Genomic DNA, 12,903 nt, shown 5'->3' on the forward strand with positions numbered 1-12,903 from the left:
GTAGCAATAACCTCTACCAACAATCCACGTTTCGTGGCGCATGCTCTTTCGTGGCAATAGACAATCGTGGCAATAACGCCCCCTTTTTCGTAGCTTTAGTCATTTTTCCATGAACCACTACGTTCGTGGCGATACTCTATTTCAACAAAATTCAGTTTTGTGGCACCAAATACTTATTGCAACTAAGCATGTAGTCATGGCGACTAAGATTTGACGCAACACTATATTTTTTCATGGTACTAATCTAAGGCAACGGAAAGTGAGTTGTGACAATAGCCTATTGCAATCATAAAAAAAACATCCATTAAATTACAAACTTCAAAACCATATGTATAATATGTCAGTTCATACAAATCAAAATTCTGATAGTAAATATTCATCAAATGAAACTCAAGTAAAGTGTAGCCATCCTAATTAAGTGTAAGACTAAACTGTCCATGATGTATAGTATATCACCATCGTGATTCTTGAAATCTCTACTCTAGGTGCGTATTCCCATTACTTCTACCCTCTCCAGCTATTTCTTTGGTTCCTGCAATCAAGAAATGGAAAAAACAAGCCAAGTTCTGTCAACAATCTGCCATGAGATTGGACAGAAGCAATTGTATAGGAAAACTAGCATCAAGTGTATAGGAACTAGCACCAAGTGTCTAGCAAAGTAAAATCAATTGTAACGCAATATTCTTGTTTCATCTCAGAAATATGCCTAAGAACATAACAATGACAAAAGCAATTGTATAGGAAAACTAGCATCAAATGTCGAGCAAATACATTTGATACATGAGACTAAGATACTAATTAATGAAGAGATTGGGCAGAAGTATTGCTAGTACAAGCCTATATTCCTATATTCTGAGCATACTGGGGGAAGGAAAAGTACAAAAGTACACATAAGTGATCTTTTTATAGAAATGTAAGAACTCGTGACAAACAACTGGAGCAACTTGCACTGGGTAAGAAGCCAACAACAGAGCAAGCATTCAGTCGAGGAAATCATAGAAATTAAGTAACGGTAAAATTCATCTACGGTTGTGACTTACCATTGCTTTGTAAAATCTAGAATTCAGTGTTGCAACTTGTAAGAGTGAAGTTGAAGAAATCACATTTGGCTTTGCTCCTAGATTCCTACTAGGACTAGAGCTCTGTAGAGTAGTTTGCAAATTTGGATTACTATTTTCTTTGTCATTCCTCTTCTTAAGCACCTGCAAATAGAGGTTCACTTTTAGCAATGCAAGTAAGAAGAATAAATTTACAAGGCGGGAAGCATATCAATGTAATCACCTATTGGTTTCCCATTTTTTGGCTTAATTTAGCCATTAGTTGGCTGAACTTTGCCACAATGTTTTTTTTTTAATTCCAGTCTTGATCTTTGCTTCTCTTCCAACATTCTTTCCCTTTCAACACGCTTTTCTTGTAACCTCTCCTCAAGTTGTTCTCTCTCAGCACGCTCCAAGTTAATCCTCTCCTGCATGTTTGCACGATCAAGCAACGCTCAGGCAGGACGCCTCAAATTAGAAAACAACACTACTGTTATTTATGATCGAAAGTCAACCGAAGGATATTATCGATTACTGTAATTTATGCAATAACTTGAGTGACACCAGAATATACAAAGAAACCAAATGAAGGAAATATTTTATCGGTATAGCTATTGAACATGCATGGCTTGGCAGAAAAATCTAAAAGTAACTGTGGATGCTTATGAAAACATACAAGCCAGGACATGATATTCAACAGAATGAGCCCTGCTTAGAGAAACATGAGCTGAATCCACACAAAAAAAAGAACTAACACCATTTTATTTGTAAAAGGTGCTTGTGACAAAACGCTCAATGCAAGTTCATTGAAAACTAACGCCAGATGACCATACAAGCATCCGAGTACTGGACAATCAACACAGGCACCAGCTACTCGGTCACAGATGATTTCCATGACTAGCATCTAATAGAATAAGTACTTCAGGTGTACTGCGTATTATGCGTGAGGGCATCTAACTCAGGATCGCCAAAACACATCTCATGCGCAAATAATATCTACCTAAATGAGCTGGAACAAGTAGCAACCTAAATGAAAAAGTATACAATCTGAGAGATAACGGGTGATACCAATAATCAACTAGCGTCAGGGATACAGAGTCACGGTAGTAATAATATTAATAAGATCTCAGCAATAAAGCACCAGGTATTGTTCATATGAAAATCAAAAGCAGATCCACGAGATAGATCGCGGGATCGATGAGGTATTGGAAGGCCTGGTCTTGGTCGCGGCCGCCTCGGATTTGCTCGCCGTGGCCGAGGCCGTGGACGGCATGGACGACAGCAAGTGGATTGTAAAGGGGCCATTCCGCTGGGAATTTAGTTCTAGGAGGAGATTGGAAAGGAGGCGATGATTGGCATTTGGGAGCTGCACAACCGCGGGAGATTGGGAGAAAGGAATAACCTGATGCAGTGGTGTGGTTCGTTGGGTCGACGCCGTCATGACGCCGTGAGCATCGCTCAACAGAAGAACGTCAGCTCAGATCCGATCTGTGTAGCCGTGATTTTGTTTAGAGATGTAACCAGGAAGGAGATAATATATAATGGTCTTTTAGCGGGAAGGTTTAATAGAGGCTAAATTTCGGAGGGAGGTTAATTTTGGTGCAAACAAAAAAAATTCGGACGGTAACATTAAAGCGTTTAGCTGGGAGGTTAAAAAAATTGGCGCAAAATACAATAGGTGGTGGGAAAGTAATTTTTTTTGGAGGAAATGGTTCGAATAATGAATTATATTGTAAAAGTAATATTCAATCCAATATGAAATATATATGCTCCTAAAAATAATGTAACTAAAATTTGTTTGGGAAATGATATTTCGTGGTGAAAAAAACTACCGGATCACTAATAGGTGGGGTCCAGCACTTTGCCGAGAGCATATGGGAGGAGCTCGGCATGTCACTAATAGGTGGGGTCCAGCAGTTTGTCGTGTGCTCAGTAGAACTCACGGGATATCACTGACATGTGGGCCCGTGTGTCAGAACACCGTTAACGTGTTGGCGCCATCTTCTCGCTTTATTTTTCCGTGTACTGTGGTATGGCTCTCAGCAAATATGTTGCCGTGAGTCCGATGAAGTGATCTCAGTGAATGCCTGATTTACTGGTTGCTGTTTGCCGTTAGCGTTTAACGTGAGTAAACACCCGGCAACAGATTTTCCGTGTGTATTGGGCACAGAGGAAAATCTGGATTTCCTGGATGAGAAATAGACATAGGAAGGAAATGTTGATTGTGTGGTGATATATCCATGTACATGATGTTTACTGGAATAACGATATGAGTATTGATCTAAATATTTGCTTGCACTATCGGCCTATGTTCAGAGTATGCATTGAATAACAGGTTAACAGGCTTGTTTCGAACCTATATACGAACCGGTACGTGTGAGAGACAACCCAGGAGGCGGCGGAAAAAGACACAAAACCCATCTAGGAGGCAGAAAACAATCGCTTTTACGACAAATACGTATTTTGTTGCAATAGGAGACTAATATTTTTGCAACAATATGAATGCCTAACGCAACAAGGGGAAAATGTTGCAATATTCTTTCGTATATTTCCACAAAATTTGTTTTCGTGGTATTATCTAGTCTCTATTGCAACAAGATGACGAGGTCCTGCAACAACCTGTTATCATGGCAATAGCGCCACCTTATGGCAACGACATCGCGGTTTGTTGCAAGAAGAGACCTCTATTGCAACAAAACATCTAATTACCGCGACAAAACTCAATTGTGGCAATATGCGGAGGCAATTGCCACAAACAAAATATTAGTGGTAATATTGTGGTCTATTGCAACAAAATAGATCTGTAGCAATAAATATTGTGGCAATAGACCGGAATTCCTGTAGTGTGTCATAAAACTAGCATGGAACATAAGAAATTATAGATACGTTTGAGACGTATCAAGCATCCCCGAGCTTAGTTCCTACTCGTCCTCGAGTAGGTAAACGATAACAAAGATAATTTCTGAAGTGACATGCTACAAACATGATCTTGATCAATACTATTGTAAAGCATATGAGATGAATGAAGTGATTCAAAGCACTGGTAAAGATAATGACTAAACAACTGAATCATATAGCAAAGACTTTTCATGAATAATACTTTCAAGACAAGCATCAATAAGTCTTGCATAAAAGTTAACTCATAAAGTAGTAAATTCTTAATAGAAGGTTTTGAAGCAACACAAAGGAAGATATAAGTTTCAGAAGTTGCTTTCAACTTCAACATGTATATCTCATGGATAATTGTCAACACAAAGTAATATGATGAATGCAAATAAGCAAGTATATAAGAATCAATGCACTCAGTTGACGCAAGTGTTTGCTTCTAAGATAGAAAGAAGTAGGTAAACTGACTCAACATAAAGTAAAAGAAAGGCCCTTCGCAGAGGGAAGCAGGGATTACTCTTGTGCTAGAGCTTTTTATTTTGGAAACATGGAAACAATTTTGTCAACGGTAGTAATAATTCATATGTGTTATGCATAAAACATCCTATAAGTTGCAAGCCTCATGCATCGAATACCAATAGTGCTCGCACCTTGTCCTAATTAGCTCGGATTTCCATGGATTATCATTGCATTACATATGTTTCAACCAAGTGTCACAAAGGGGTACCTCTATGTCGCATGTACAAAGGTCCAAGGAGATAGATCGCATTTGATTTCTCGATTTTGATAGATCTCACCTTAAGGACATCCATGCCGGGAAAACATAGAAAACAGATAATGGACTCCTCTTTAATGCTTAAGCATTCAACAACAGATAATATTCTCATAAGATTGAGGATTAATGTCCAAACTGAAACTTCCACCATGATACATGGCTTTAGTTGGTGGCCTGTAACGGCCCAGGGTAGGGCCCCTAATAGATTTGTTTGTGCTTTCCTATTATGCATCATCATGGCATATGCATCATATCATCCATGTTTTAATAAATAAAATTATTTTATAAAGCCAAACTATTTTGTTTTCTCTCTCTCCATCTCTGCAGTCTTGAACTATTTTTAAACCAGTTTACAAACAGTTTTGAAAAGAAAAGAGAAAGAGTTTTTCAAATAAAACCTAACCCTGGCATGGGCCCTCTCCCCGACCCTTTCCTCTATCTCTTTTCTAGTTCAGGCCGGCCTCTTTTCTTTCCTCCGAGCCAACCCAGCAGCGGCCCACCCACCTTGCTCGATCCGACCCGTACCCCTTCGACAAGTTCGCTGGCATCTTCTCCTCCTCATCACGCATGAGGCGTGCCTCCTTTTTCCCCAGCGCCGTGGTCCTCCTCCGCACATCCACGCCAAGCACATGAGCCTCTCCTCGCTTCTTTATCCTCTCTGCAAGGCCGCAACCACCCATCGGCTCCAACTTATCTCCTCGCTCCCTTTTCTTCTTCATCTGCAAGCAAACCAGAGGGAGAGAAAACCCTACCGAGCACCTCCACCTCACCATGGCGCCGTCGCGTCAGGCCACCCCTCGCTGAGCTAATGCCACCGGGAGATGCGCCTCGTCGTCCTCATCATCCCCAACCAACGAATCGAACCAAGACCTCTCCAATCGCCCACAAAATCGTCGTTTCCGTCCTCTTGCTGCCGGCGTCTTCTTCAAAATTCGGCGCCGTTCCACCTCTCCTAGCCCGTCCGAGCTCACCAACGCGTTCCTGGTAACCTCGCGCATCTCCGAGACCCCTTATCCCCTTCCATTTCGTTCTCAGTTGTTCTGCCCACGGTGAACTTGTTCCGCCGCCGCAGGAGCTCGACGACGGCGACACTCCGGCGACCCCCTGGACTCCGCACCGCCACCATCAGCCTCCCCGCGTTCAGCCGCATCCCCGAAGCCAAGTTCCCCGTCCCGGTTCGTCCAGAATCATTGGATCGATTCTCAACCTGACCTCCCTCCGCCATGGCTGCAACCTCCCAGGATCTTCCACGCCCCTTGTTGTTTCAAGTTGCAGCGTGTCCTGTAGATGACACGATACACAGTGCATCCCATCTGGTTCGTTTCCTTGATCTGAATCAGGAGATCATGTGTTCAATTCCCAGGCCAAACGATTTAACTTGCCAACCTTTTTTCCTGCTCCCCAGTTGTGTGGGCCTCAGCCAGATCCTCCAGCACAGGCGTGTCGGCCTTCCTTCTGCCAGCAAGGTAGCAGGCCACATCCCAGATCCGGCCCAACCCCTTTTTCTCTGTTTTGTTTTTCTATATTTTGCAAATCTGTCTATTTTATATCTTTCAAACTATAACTCCAAATAAAATGTGTTATATATGAAAGTTCTTCAGAAAATTGCAAGGATCATGAATATGCCATCCATGCTAGGTGTAGCATCATGCATCATATAATTTCGTGATAGTTTGTGCATGTTCACCTAACATATATGCGGAGTATTTGGAATTACCGAATACGGGTTTCCCGCTCCGTTTAATTTCAAAGTAGCGCACCACTGCCATGTTATGCCATGCTAATCAACCATTAACTTTGCCGGTAGAAATTGCAACTCCAACTTAATTTGCTTGTCCGGGGTTCCGACTCCGATTAATATGGATAAATTGCATTGCACCATATCTGCCATGTCATGCATGCCTGCATCTTGCTCATGCCGGTTCTTTATCCGTAGTAGTAAGATTTGCATATGTTGTGTGTGTTCCAGCATTTGCTTCTTCCCGGATAGGATCGCGAAGTGGTGATGTGAGATACGACGAGTTCCCCGACAAGTTCTTCTGCAGCTTTTCACAGGCGAGCCCTCTCTCTTCACCTATTTTACTCTCTCCCTCGCACTGCTATCCTTATGTTGCGATTCTTTATCGAGTCACGTGTCCTATTCCACTTGTTTACCATAATAATCCTATATGTATCATTCCTTAACCATAGTCGTTGCTTGATGTTTGAGCCCTGCGAGTCGTAGGCGTGTTTAGGCTTTGTTGTTTATCTCGATCTGTTATCGGGATATGTTGGGTTGTTGGGAGGTTTTCACATGCTATATCAATTGTTGGAGATACACATGCTTTACTTAATTGTTAATAACTAAAATTGAAAGCAGAGGCATCTGTGAGCCCCTTTACGAAAGCATCGGAACTTTGACTCGCTAATGTCCCCTAGGACCCGAGTTCTTGTTATCTGTTCCGAGATTGAGCGCTCTACCCATGCGTGGGGACGATTATTGGGACCCCCTCACCCAATACCTTTTCTCAAGTCAGTTGAAAAGGGGGCCACAACCTTGGTTTTATTTGCCTATGCTATGTATGCCATGCTTTACTTACTGTTGCCTTCGGGTGTTTACTTCACGTTGCCTTCGGGTGTTTATATTCTGTACTGTTGATAACCCACAAGTATAGGGGATCGCAACAGTCTTCGAGGGAAGTAAAACCCAAATTTATTGATTCGACACAAGGGGAGGTAAAGAATACTTATAAGCCTTAACAACTGAGTTGTCAATTCAGCTGCACCTGGAAAAGCACTAGTAACAGGGGTGATGTGAAAGTAGCAGTAATATGAGAGCAAAGAGTAACAAAGAATACACAGCAGCAGTAATAGTAATATGAGAGCAATGGCACCAGAAAATAGTTGATACTACTTCCAATGACATATAGAACCGAGTATATGATGATGAGAGATGGACCGGGGTTCCCAGCTATCTACACTAGTGGTAACTCTCCAATAACAAGTGTTGGGTGAACAAATTACAGTTGGGCAATTGATAGGATTGAAATAGCATTAAGACAGAACATCAAGATCATTAATCATGTAGGCATGTTTTCCATATATAGTCATACGTGCTCGCAATGAGAAACTTGTACAACATCTTTTGTCCTACCAGCCGGGCCTCTAGGGAATCTACTGGAAATTAAGGCACTCCTTTTAATATAGCACCGGAGCAAAGCATTAACACTCCGTGAAAACATGTGATCCTCATATCTAAGTCTTCCCCTCCAGTTGTCCCAATTTCTGTCACTTTGGGGCCTTAGGTTCCGGACATAGACATGTGCATACAACTTGTAGATACAATCTAAGCAATAAGTATAGAGCTTAAATCTAAGATCATGCCACTCGGGCCCTAGTGATAAGCATTAAGCATAACAAGATTGCAGCAACAATAACTTCATAAACTTTGTAGATAGACAATCATAATGTAACAATCCATCAGATCCCGACAAACACAACACCGATTACATCAGATGAATCTCAATCATGTAAGGCAGCTCATGAGATCATTGTATTGAAGTACATGGGGGAGAGAATACCAACTAGCTACAGCTAGAACCCGTAGTCCATGGGGGAACTACTCACGGAGCATGATGGAGGCGGTGGCGTCGATGGAGATGGCTTCCGGGGGCATTTCCCCGTCCCGGCAGGGTGCCGGAACAGAGACTTCTGTCCCCCGAAATGGAGTTTCGCGATGGTGGCGGCGCCCCTGGAGTCTTTCTGGAGTTTCGTCAATTGGTATCGCGTTTTTAGGTCGAAAGGGATCTTATAGACGAAGAGGCGGCGCAGGAGGGGCACCAAGGCACCCTCCCCATAGGCCGGCGCGGCCAGGGGCCTGCCCGCGCGGCCCTATGGTGTGGGGGCCCCAGGCCTCCCCTCTGACTCCCCTTCGGTGTCCTGGTCCGTCTCGGTGAATTATGATGTTTGGTCTTCGTTTTGTCGAATTCCGAGAATATTGCCCGAACAGCCTTTCTGGAACCAAAAACAGCAGAAAACAGGAACTGACACTTCGGCATCTTGTTAATAGGTTAGTTCCAGAAAATGCATAAAAACATTATAAAGTGCAAGCAAAACATGTAAGTATTATCATAAAACAATCATGGAACATCAGAAATTATAGGTACGTTGGAGACGTATCAACTGTACCCTGCGGAACGTTTAGCGAAGCGTGTGGTTTGCATGCCTAGCCGTTAACGCAAACCCTGAGTCTGCTTCGGAGTACGGCCGGACTTCGTTACGGGTAGCTTAGTCGGGTGGCCCCCCTAGACTTTCTTGTTGAACTGGGAACAGTCTTGTTGTGAGACATCCACCTGTCGTAAGTGGGTCGAGCATGCATATGGTTACATTTGGGCAACCCCTGCAGGGTGTACATCTTATCGATAAGCCGTGTCCGCAGTTATGGACGACTTGGAATTGTATAGCTTGATCATAGAACAACTTACACCGTTATCTTGTTGCTAATAATCTGCTAATAACTTGCGTAGTAATATAGCATTACTACAACCGATACCTAATAAAACTTGTCCACCGTTGAGTGCCTTTTACATTGCCTCTTCGCAATTGTTGAAGGGGATATGTGTATTTGGCTGGGTTATGTTTGTGTAGTATTTATCTGTTACCTTATGCACTCTCTTATCTTCTCTGAGTAGACGGATGTTGTAGCGTGTCTCTATCGGTTATAGTTTTGCTGCCGCTAAACCTACCATATAGCCCCAGGCGATATTTATATATACTCGCCCGGCGAGCATAGCCATTTCTAGTCTCGCTAAGTACGTGCCGGAGTCCGTTCCTTGGTACTTACTCTCGCCTTTTCTCTTTCTCTTTCGCTTCCTCCCTTTTGTCGACAACCGATGGCCCGACTTTGACACGTACGAGATGACGACGTTAGCAAGGTTACCCTTCCGGCTTGGCCTGGGCAGGGTTATGGACGCCACTGGTTATCTTCAGGACTCTTAGTCCAATTTGTATCTTGTCCGTACTCGGACGTATTTGATCTTCTGTATGATTTGCATATTTGTATTGTATATTTGTATCTTGACTCGTTGGAGTCGTTGTTGTAATATATCTATCTTGTGGGCTCTATTGTAATCCTGTTGTAATGTTACCGCTCGTGTTAATTCCTCTGGCACCACGTGTGTGATTCGTCGCGCACGTCGTGTCGGAGGGCGTCTCTGAATCGATATCGTGCGGATTTCGGCGGGTTCGCTGGGATCCTCATGGTACCGGTTCCGGGGCGTCACACGGCCCAATGTTCTTCTCTAACAATATGCATACTCAAACCATTTAATCATGATAAATCACCCTTACTTCAGACAAGACGAACAAGCATAGCAACTCACATGATATTCAACAAAGGTGTAATAGTTGATGGCGTCACCAGAAACATGGTTACCGCTCAACAAGCAACTTATAAGAAATAAGATACATAAGCGACATATTCAATACCACAATAGTTTTTAAGCTATTTTCCCATGAGCTATGTATTGCAAAGACAAAGAATGAAAGTTTTAAAGGTAGCACGCAAGCAATTTACTTTTGAATGGCAGAAAAATACCACATAGTAGGTAGTTATGGTGGACACAAATGGCATAGGTTTTGGCTCAAGGTTTTGGATGCACGAGAAGCATTCCCTCTCAGTACAAGGCTTTGGCTAGCAAGGTTGTTTGAAGCAAACACAAGTATGAAACGGTACAGTAAAACTTACATAAGAACATATTGCAAGCATTATAAGACTCTACACTGTCTCCTTTTTGTTCAAACACCTTTACCAAAAAATATCTAGACTTTTAGAGAGACCAATGATGCAAATCAAATTTCAACAAGCTCTATGATAGTTCTCCACTAATAGGTTTAAACTAAATGATGCAAGAGCTTAAACATGATCTATTTGAGAGCTCAAAACAATTGCCAAGTATCAAATTATTCAAGACAATATACCAATTACCACATGGAGCATTTTCTGTTTCCTACCAAATAGCAATGAATGAAGCGGCTTTCAACTTTTGCCATGAACATTAAAAGTAAAATGAAGAACACAAGTGTTCATATGAAAAAGCGGAGCGTGTCTCTCTCCCACACAAGGAATGCTAGGATCCAAATTTATTCAAACACAAACAAAAATAAAAGCACACAGACGCTCCAAGTAAAGCACATAAGATGAGACGGAATAAAAGTATAGTTTCACTAGAGGTGACCTGATAAGTTGTTGATGAAGAAGGGGATGCCTTGGGCATCCCCAAGCTTAGATGCTTGAGTCTTCTTGAAATATGCAGGGATGAACCACGGGGGCATCCCCAAGCTTAGACTTTTCACTCTTCTTGATCATATTGTATCATCCTCCTCTCTTGACCCTTGAAAACTTCCTCCACACCAAACTCAAAACAAACTCATTAGAGGGTTAGTGCATAATCAAAAATTCACATGTTCAGAGATGACACAATCATTTCTAACACTTCTGGATATTACCCAAGGTACTGAAGTTTAATGGAGCAAAGAAACCCGCTCAAACACAGTAATAGAGGCAATGCAAAATAAAAGGCAGAATCTGTCAAAACAGAACAGTCCGCAAAGACGAATTTTTTCGAGGCACTTAACTTGAGATCATCTCAAATTCGTGACAGCTAAAAATCTGTTTCTGCGCAGAAATCCAAATCTAGTATCAACTCTCTATCAAAGACTTTACTTGGCACAAAAATGCAATAAAATAAAGATAAGGAGAGGTTGCTACAGTAGTAACAACTTCCAAGACACAACAAAACAGTAGCAAAATAAAAACATGGGTTATCTTCCAAAAAGTGCTTTCTTTATAGCCATTAAGATGGGCTCAGTAATTTTGATGATGCACTCGCAAGAAATAAGAGTTGAAGCAAAAGAGAGCATCAAAAGCAAATAAGAAACACTTTTAAGTCTAACCCACTTCCTATGAAAAGGAATCTTGTAAATAAACAAGTCATGTAAGCATAATGCAACAAGCATAGAAAGGCAACACAAGCGCAACTTCAAGATTCTCAACATAAAGAGGGAAAACTTAATATTATTAAGATGCTTATAACCATGTTTCCCTCTCTCATAATAACTTTCAGTAGCATCATGAACAAACTCAACAATATAACTATCACATAAAGCATTCTTATTCACATGCATAAAAGTATCATTACTCTCCACATAAGCATAATCAATTTTATTAGTAATAGTGAGAGTAAAACTATCACAACCATCATTGTAATCATTATAAATTGCAGGCATGGTATAATCATAATAAACTTTATCCTCCATAGTAGGTGGCACCAAAATACCACTATAATCACAATCATCATAAATGGGAGCCAAAGTATCATCAAAGAAAATTTTCTCCTCAATACTTGGGGGACTAAAAATGTCACAACCAGCTTCCCCAAGCTTAAATTCTTCCATAGCATTAGCAATAATAGTGTTCAAAGAGTTCATGCTAATAACATTGCTACAACTATTTTGCAAACAAAGTTCCATGGGTTTTTTAATTATCTCTTCAAACACATCATGTCCTAATTCAATATAAATTTCATAAAGATCTCTAATTTTTTTGTTGTTTTCCATTAAGCGTAACTAGTGAAAAATAAAAACAAGAAACAAAAAGATGCAATTGCAGGATCTAAAGGAAATAGCTTAGAGCACTCACACCCCGGCAACGGCGCCAGAAAATAGCTTAGTAGTCGGAGGATGTGAATACCTTTTACCTTACCTCCCCGGCAACGGCGCCAGAAAATAGCTTGATGTCTACGCACGCTTCTATTCCTGTAGACAGTGTTGGGCCTCCAAGAGCAGAGGTTTGTAGAACAATAGCAAGTTTCCCTTAAGTGAATCACCCAAGGTTTATCGAACTCAGGGAGGTAGAGGTCAAAGATATCCCTCTCAAGCAACCCTGCAATTAACATACAAGAAGTCTCTTGTGTCCCCAACACACCTAATACACTTGTCAGATGTATAGGTGCACTAGTTCAGCGAAGAGATAGTGAAATACAAGTAATATGGATGATTGTAAGTAGTAATTGCAATCTGAAATAAAAATGGCAGCAAGCGAACATGTAGCAGAACTTGTTGGAAACGGTGTTTCAATGCTTAGAAACAAGGCCTAGGGATCATACTTTCACTAGTGGACACTCTCAACAATGATCACATAAATAAATAACTTCTCTTCACTTGTGC

At 41.5% G+C, this 12,903-nt stretch overlaps 2 long non-coding RNA genes across 2 annotated transcripts; one reads left to right on the forward strand and one right to left on the reverse strand.

The window, feature by feature from the left end:
* Nucleotides 1–351: 351 nt before the first annotated feature.
* On the reverse strand, nt 352–2,444 carry LOC127338126 (uncharacterized). Its single transcript, XR_007874206.2, has 3 exons — nt 1,282–2,444; nt 1,041–1,202; nt 352–532 (listed from the first exon to the last, which is right to left on the reverse strand). It is a non-coding gene; the product is annotated as an uncharacterized lncRNA (long non-coding RNA).
* A 2,933-nt stretch (nt 2,445–5,377) lies between these two features.
* LOC127338125 (uncharacterized) lies at nt 5,378–7,511 on the forward strand. The gene is made up of 4 exons (XR_007874205.2): nt 5,378–5,682; nt 5,771–6,014; nt 6,104–6,164; nt 6,668–7,511. It is a non-coding gene; the product is annotated as an uncharacterized lncRNA (long non-coding RNA).
* Nucleotides 7,512–12,903: the final 5,392 nt, after the last annotated feature.

This window comes from Lolium perenne, chromosome 3, assembly GCF_019359855.2.
Source record: "Lolium perenne isolate Kyuss_39 chromosome 3, Kyuss_2.0, whole genome shotgun sequence".
Lineage (NCBI taxonomy): Eukaryota > Viridiplantae > Streptophyta > Magnoliopsida > Poales > Poaceae > Lolium > Lolium perenne.